We start from the raw sequence: 6,000 nt of genomic DNA, 5'->3' as shown, positions 1-6,000 counted from the left end.
TATTGGTATCATATATATTAGCAGAGTTATCATACATATGTCATACAGGTCGGACCGAAATTCATCATAAACAGACTTATTCGCATGCGCTGCCTTATCCATTGTGTAAAATTGAAATCAATGTATGGAGGCTTTATGTACCTTTAAAAGTTCTGCAAAAAAGTCCGCCACACCATATATCTATCTTCTATATTTTAGCAGATATAGCACCTTTAGTGTTTTAAAAAATATTAATTTTATATACCTAAGTTTATGTCATTATTTATACTACTAAACTTAAAACCTTATCAAAATAAATTATTTAATAATCACAAGAATATTATGGAGAAAAGATTTGCTCTTTACAGTATGTTAATTCGTTAAATAGTTTCGGAGATATATATAGCAATAAAAATTCTATTTTTAAGTATGCTCCTGAATAAGCATGCTCAAAGCAAACATTCCAATTACACTTGCTAATTTGTATCTATTGCTCTCTGTCTAAAGTTATGCTAATTTGTATTTATCGCTTTCTGTTTATAGTATCGTGTCAGACAGGGAGAGATGAAGGTGAAGAGAATACAGATAGCAATGTTGATCGACTAGTATAGTCAATAAGCAAATCTGTTTAGACGCGCTAAAAGCACACCCCATTGGGATGCTACGCTAGCCCCAGCTGCTATAGGCTATACTTACCTGTTTTCTTATGAGAACGAGAACTACGCAGATGAAACGCGTGGCGTCTGCTAGTCTTAAATAATTTTCTTGTCTTTTGATTATTCTAACGTAATTGCGCCAACGTCCATACCACGTTGAACACACCGGTTCTCGTCCGATCACCGAAGTTAAGCAACGTCGGGCGCGGTCAGTACTTGGATGGGTGACCGCCTGGGAACACCGCGTGATGTTGGCTTTTTGCTCTTTTCCGCAATACATTTTAATACGTGTCTTGTTTTCTTTATTTGCAAAGTTGCTGTCGCCAACGTCCATACCACGTTGAACACACCGGTTCTCGTCCGATCACCGAAGTTAAGCAACGTCGGGCACGGTCAGTACTTGGATGGGTGACCGCCTGGGAACACCGCGTGATGTTGGCTTTTTGCTCTATTCCGCAATACATATTAATATCGTGTCTTGTTTATTTGCGAAGGCACTGTCGCGATGTTGGCTTTTTGGTCTATATATGTTTTTCATAGTTGTGTTTTTTCAAAGTTTCAATATATTTCAAAATATTCTGACATTTTAAATACACGTTGCATGATTCGATTAAATATTAAAAATGTACATAGGCTACTTTTTATTCAGGAAAAATCAATGGTTTCTGCGGGATTTGTGTTTTCAAAATCGGTTACTTAGATCCAGAGATTACACCCCTACAAACATACAAACACACAAACTTTACCTCTTGGAATATTAAGTATAGATAAATCAACTATAGCATTGAGAGAGATGTCATATTACAAGTAACAACATTATCGAAGAGATATTGAAGATAAGGTTGGTTAATTAGGGGCAATTAAGCGACTGATACTGGACACTAATTAAGCTAGATAATATCGCTTGATTAACAATATTGTGACGCAACTGTGGACGCGTGAGTAGTTATTCCGTGCGACTGACAGTTCATTACAGACATTGTGTGTCTACCCTACATTCACATTGGTTTAGTATATAACTACCTAATAATTGTAACCACATTACAGGTACCACGACCGCTCTATCAAGAGTGCAGCGACAAGAAGACTGAAGAAACAGCTCTACCTGTTTCTTCAGTCTTCTTCTTGTAGCCTTGATAGCCCAGTGGATGTGGATATGACCTATGCCTTCGTTTCGGAGGGCGTAGGTTTGAATCAGTCACGAGCAACAACAGCTACCGTGCTGCTCGTGTAAATGAACACTGTCCATTTTATGAAATTAAATATCACGTGTCTCAAACGGTGAAGGAAAAATATTGTGAGGAAACCTGCGAAACTGAGAATTTTCTTAATTCTCTCCATTCTGAGAGAGACTTGCGCTTAGCATTAAGCCGAATATGGGTTGTTAATGATGATAATGATGATGATATTAGGTATTCTGTCATTATGACGACCTCTCTGGCGCAGTTGCAACTTATATGGCTCTAAACAGAGAGGTCCTAGATTTGATTCGCAGTTCGGGTTAGTTTTGAAATTTTACAATTTCTAAATTGGCTTAGATCTTGTTTGGTGATAGGCATGCTTTGGCTAGTGAACAGACAATACAAAAAATTATAATTCCAACTCAAATATTATTGTATTGCTGAATAGAGCAAAAAGCCAACATCACGCGGTGTTCCCAGGCGGTCACCCATCCAAGTACTGACCGCGCCCGACGTTGCTTAACTTCGGTGATCGGACGAGAACCGGTGTGTTCAACGTGGTATGGACGTTGGCGACAGTGACTTTGCAAATAAAGAAAACAAGACACGATATTAAAATGTATTGCGGAAAAGAGCAAAAAGCCAACATCACGCGGTGTTCCCAGGCGGTCATCCATCCAAGTACTGACCGCGCCCGACGTTGCTTGACTTCGGTGATCGGACGAGAACCGGTGTGTTCAAAGTGGTATGGACGTTGGCGACAGTGCCTTTGCAAATAAAGAAAACATGACACGATATTAAAATGTATTGCGGAAAAGAGCAAAAAGCCAACATCACGCGGTGTTCCCAGGCGGTCACCCATCCAAGTACTGACCGCGCCCGACGTTGCTTAACTTCGGTGATCGGACGAGAACCGGTGTGTTCAACGTGGTATGGACGTTGGCGACAGTGCCTTTGCAAATAAAGAAAACAAGACACGATATTAAAATGTATTGCGGAAAAGAGCAAAAAGCCAACATCACGCGGTGTTCCCAGGCGGTCACCCATCCAAGTACTGACCGCGCCCGACGTTGCTTAACTTCGGTGATCGGACGAGAACCGGTGTGTTCAACGTGGTATGGACGTTGGCGACAGTGACTTTGCAAATAAAGAAAACAAGACACGATATTAAAATGTATTGCGGAAAAGAGCAAAAAGCCAACATCACGCGGTGTTCCCGGGCGGTTTTTAACATAAAAATTAAAAAGTAAACTGTTGAGTGTCTTTTTTAAATTTTTTTTTGGTAAGTAAGTAGATATTAAGGTAGGTAGAATAACCACCATAACAATTATTTAAGGGTATAAATCCCTTAATAATAATAATAAAATAAATATAAATAGAATTAGTTTAAATCACATAATCAAATAAGAGTCCCCAACAGCCGATGTCAAATTGTTTATCATATAACTAATTGGAAATAATCGCACTGTAACAGCGTTACGGTACGATTGTCGAAAGCTATATTGGGTCTGACAATTTTCAAATTGGAATCCGTAATATATTCACCCCATGACAGTTCGGAAATGTGTACGCTTTGAGTTAGGAATGTTGTTGGACATGTGACCTATACTACAACAATTTATTTTGTTATTGTATTTATTGTAAACTAAATCTCTTTCTTTGATGGTCCACTCATCATCATCATCATTAACCCACATTAGATTCCCGCTGAGCTCGAGTCTCCTCTCAGAATGAGAGGATTAAGGCCAAATAGTCCACCACGCTGGCCCAATGCGGATAGGCAGACTTCACACGCAGAGAATGAAGAAAATTCTCAGGTCTGCAGTTTACCTCAAGATGTTTTTCCTGCACCGTTTGAGACACGTGATATTTAATTTCTTAAAATGCTCATAACTGAAAAGTTGGAGGCGCATGCCCTGGACCGAATTCGAACCTACACCCTCTGGAATCTGAGGCAGAGGTCATGACCACTGGGCTATCACGGCACTACAGTAGGCCAAAGAGATAACAAGATCATTAATTTGTCTATATTGTGCTCTCTCTTTTTCGTCCCAACAACCATAGAGTTGGCATAAATAACGCTCTCTCTTTCATTGCTATAGAACGAAAGTGAGAGAGCGATATACAGAAAAATTATCTTCGGCCTAGTACACAGGCCTTCTCTTTGACCCCTGAAACACAAAGAATTCATTATGAAGAGAACAATTTTTTATTTTTTTGAAAGTCTATACCTACTAGAGGCCTATGTCCATCTGTGGACGTCCATCGGCAGTTGATGATATGATATAAGTGACAGATTTTTAGATCAAACCAATAATTCAAATTTCAAATGGGGTCGGGAAAAAAGATTCCAATTTGGAGCACTTATTTCGGTAAAGCGGAGTGGTCGTATTATGTTTCTAATTAGATTATGTTTGAAAAAGAATCAAAATACGAGGAGGGTTTGGTTTGTCACCCCATTGGTGGTTACAGCGTTAGAGGATTTAAAAGCTCATAATGGCATTAGAAAAAGACTCCTGGGTTCGATTCCCGCCAGGATTTATAATTTCTATTACGTTTTCCTATATGGCATTTGGCTTTAGCCATGGCAACTTAGCACTTTAAAATGTTCGCCATGCAAGGTTTGGTATGCCGCGTAACTTTCCAATTTAAAGTGCAACTATCCTTTGTTTTACACTCATCAAGAAGTAGAGGAAGTTTTAGCACATAAATCAAAGTTATAATAAAAGTTTAACACATGTCGTTGCTAAAAGCGATATAAATCTAGAGTTAAATAAAAGGCCATGACTCGTAACACAAAGGCTTCAGACAATCGTTGAAGAAAGAAAACTTTAAAAATTGCACTGTGATCGGTTCAGTAGTTAACGGCAGACAAACCAATAAACAAATAAACATTTTTACTTTAAATGCAAATTAGATATGGATATGGACTACTATTGTACAAATCCAGCAGGAGCCATGTATTTTCTACGATAAAAAGTATAAATTAATATTCTGCTCTTTGGACTTTGACAATCATAATATTAGTATGGATATTCTGATAGTAAATCTAATTATGGACTTGTCCTGATTTGGATAACCAAATTCCACCAGGAGATTCGGTTGTATGTCGCAATTCGAGATACATGTTCCAGCTATGCTTTGTTACAAGTGCCAGTACAAATCTTAATTAGTCAAATTGTTGGGACATGTACCATTGTCAGTACATTGTCAATGCATTTGAGTTAAACTGGGCTTAGATTATTCGGTCCTTACATATTAAATTGTTCACAGTGTTGCTAGTTGTGGCTAGATTTACTCGGCATTGTTGATTGTCCTGCTCATTACTTTAGTAGCAGACTAATCACTGACCAACAAATAGTAGCTAAATTGAAGGAGCTACGATTGGAATGTCTCAGATCTATAGGTTACGAACCTTGTTCCTGCAGATTACTAACCAATCTTAGGTTAACTTTTGAGCACGTAATTCCTCTTAGAATTGGTAGGCTGATAGTCCACCACACTAGCCCAATGCGTATTGGCAGATTTCACACACGTAGACAATTGAAAATATTCTCAGATATACAGGTTTTCTCACGATGTTTTTCCTTCATCGTTTGAGAAAGGAAATGAATTAAGTACTAAAGAAACTCTGATAAGACCACTTAACAGAAAACGCTAACGCTTTTAGCAATAAGACAGAAAAATCCACCTTCAAAGATCTTAACGATTATCACCATTTCTTCAGAAAAGGAATCAATTAATTCTTAATCGTCAATCTACGGACATCCACTGACATAGGTTTTTTGTAAGGATTTCCAAATACCACGGTATTGTAGTGAAGCTATATAATATATATTTTTTTATTTATTATATCACGGGAATCTATATAATATATATTATTAATATATATTAGATCTCAATATTTTTTAATTTACTTTAGATTCTAGCTTCTTTGTCTTGGGAAGAATAATCGGTAAAAGCAAATGGTAACGGTGCCAACTTTTCCATTAATCTTTGTTTTAATACAAAACTAACTTTTATCTACCTAGTGAATTTAGATTTGCTCTCCAAATAAAGATCTAAGTAACACTTTTAAGTGACACATTTCACGTTAAATTTCAACAAATACTCTGTAAAATTCTCTAATTGCATTAATTTCTTCTAAATTGGCGTGATTTCGTCTTATTAAGCTTGATAACTAT

At 37.5% G+C, this 6,000-nt stretch overlaps 6 non-coding genes across 6 annotated transcripts; 2 read left to right on the top strand and 4 right to left on the bottom strand.

Annotated features, from left to right (window-relative positions):
• Nucleotides 1–773: 773 nt before the first annotated feature.
• Nucleotides 774–892, top strand: LOC112044550 (5S ribosomal RNA). Its single transcript, XR_002886750.1, has one exon. It is a non-coding gene; the product is annotated as a 5S ribosomal RNA (ribosomal RNA).
• Nucleotides 893–957: 65 nt separating this feature from the next.
• LOC112044552 (5S ribosomal RNA) lies at nt 958–1,076 on the top strand. Its single transcript, XR_002886752.1, has one exon. It is a non-coding gene; the product is annotated as a 5S ribosomal RNA (ribosomal RNA).
• Nucleotides 1,077–2,271: 1,195 nt separating this feature from the next.
• Nucleotides 2,272–2,390, bottom strand: LOC112044556 (5S ribosomal RNA). Its single transcript, XR_002886756.1, has one exon. It is a non-coding gene; the product is annotated as a 5S ribosomal RNA (ribosomal RNA).
• Nucleotides 2,391–2,456: 66 nt separating this feature from the next.
• LOC112044554 (5S ribosomal RNA) lies at nt 2,457–2,575 on the bottom strand. The gene has a single exon (XR_002886754.1). It is a non-coding gene; the product is annotated as a 5S ribosomal RNA (ribosomal RNA).
• Nucleotides 2,576–2,641: 66 nt separating this feature from the next.
• Nucleotides 2,642–2,760, bottom strand: LOC112044557 (5S ribosomal RNA). The gene has a single exon (XR_002886757.1). It is a non-coding gene; the product is annotated as a 5S ribosomal RNA (ribosomal RNA).
• Nucleotides 2,761–2,826: 66 nt separating this feature from the next.
• On the bottom strand, nt 2,827–2,945 carry LOC112044559 (5S ribosomal RNA). Its single transcript, XR_002886758.1, has one exon. It is a non-coding gene; the product is annotated as a 5S ribosomal RNA (ribosomal RNA).
• Between the last annotated feature and the right edge of the window lie 3,055 nt (nt 2,946–6,000).

The sequence above is a fragment of the Bicyclus anynana genome, chromosome 22, assembly GCF_947172395.1.
Source record: "Bicyclus anynana chromosome 22, ilBicAnyn1.1, whole genome shotgun sequence".
NCBI classification, from domain to species: domain Eukaryota; kingdom Metazoa; phylum Arthropoda; class Insecta; order Lepidoptera; family Nymphalidae; genus Bicyclus; species Bicyclus anynana.
Note: the sequence above shows the minus strand (reverse complement) of the source record. Positions and strands in the feature narration are given on the sequence as shown.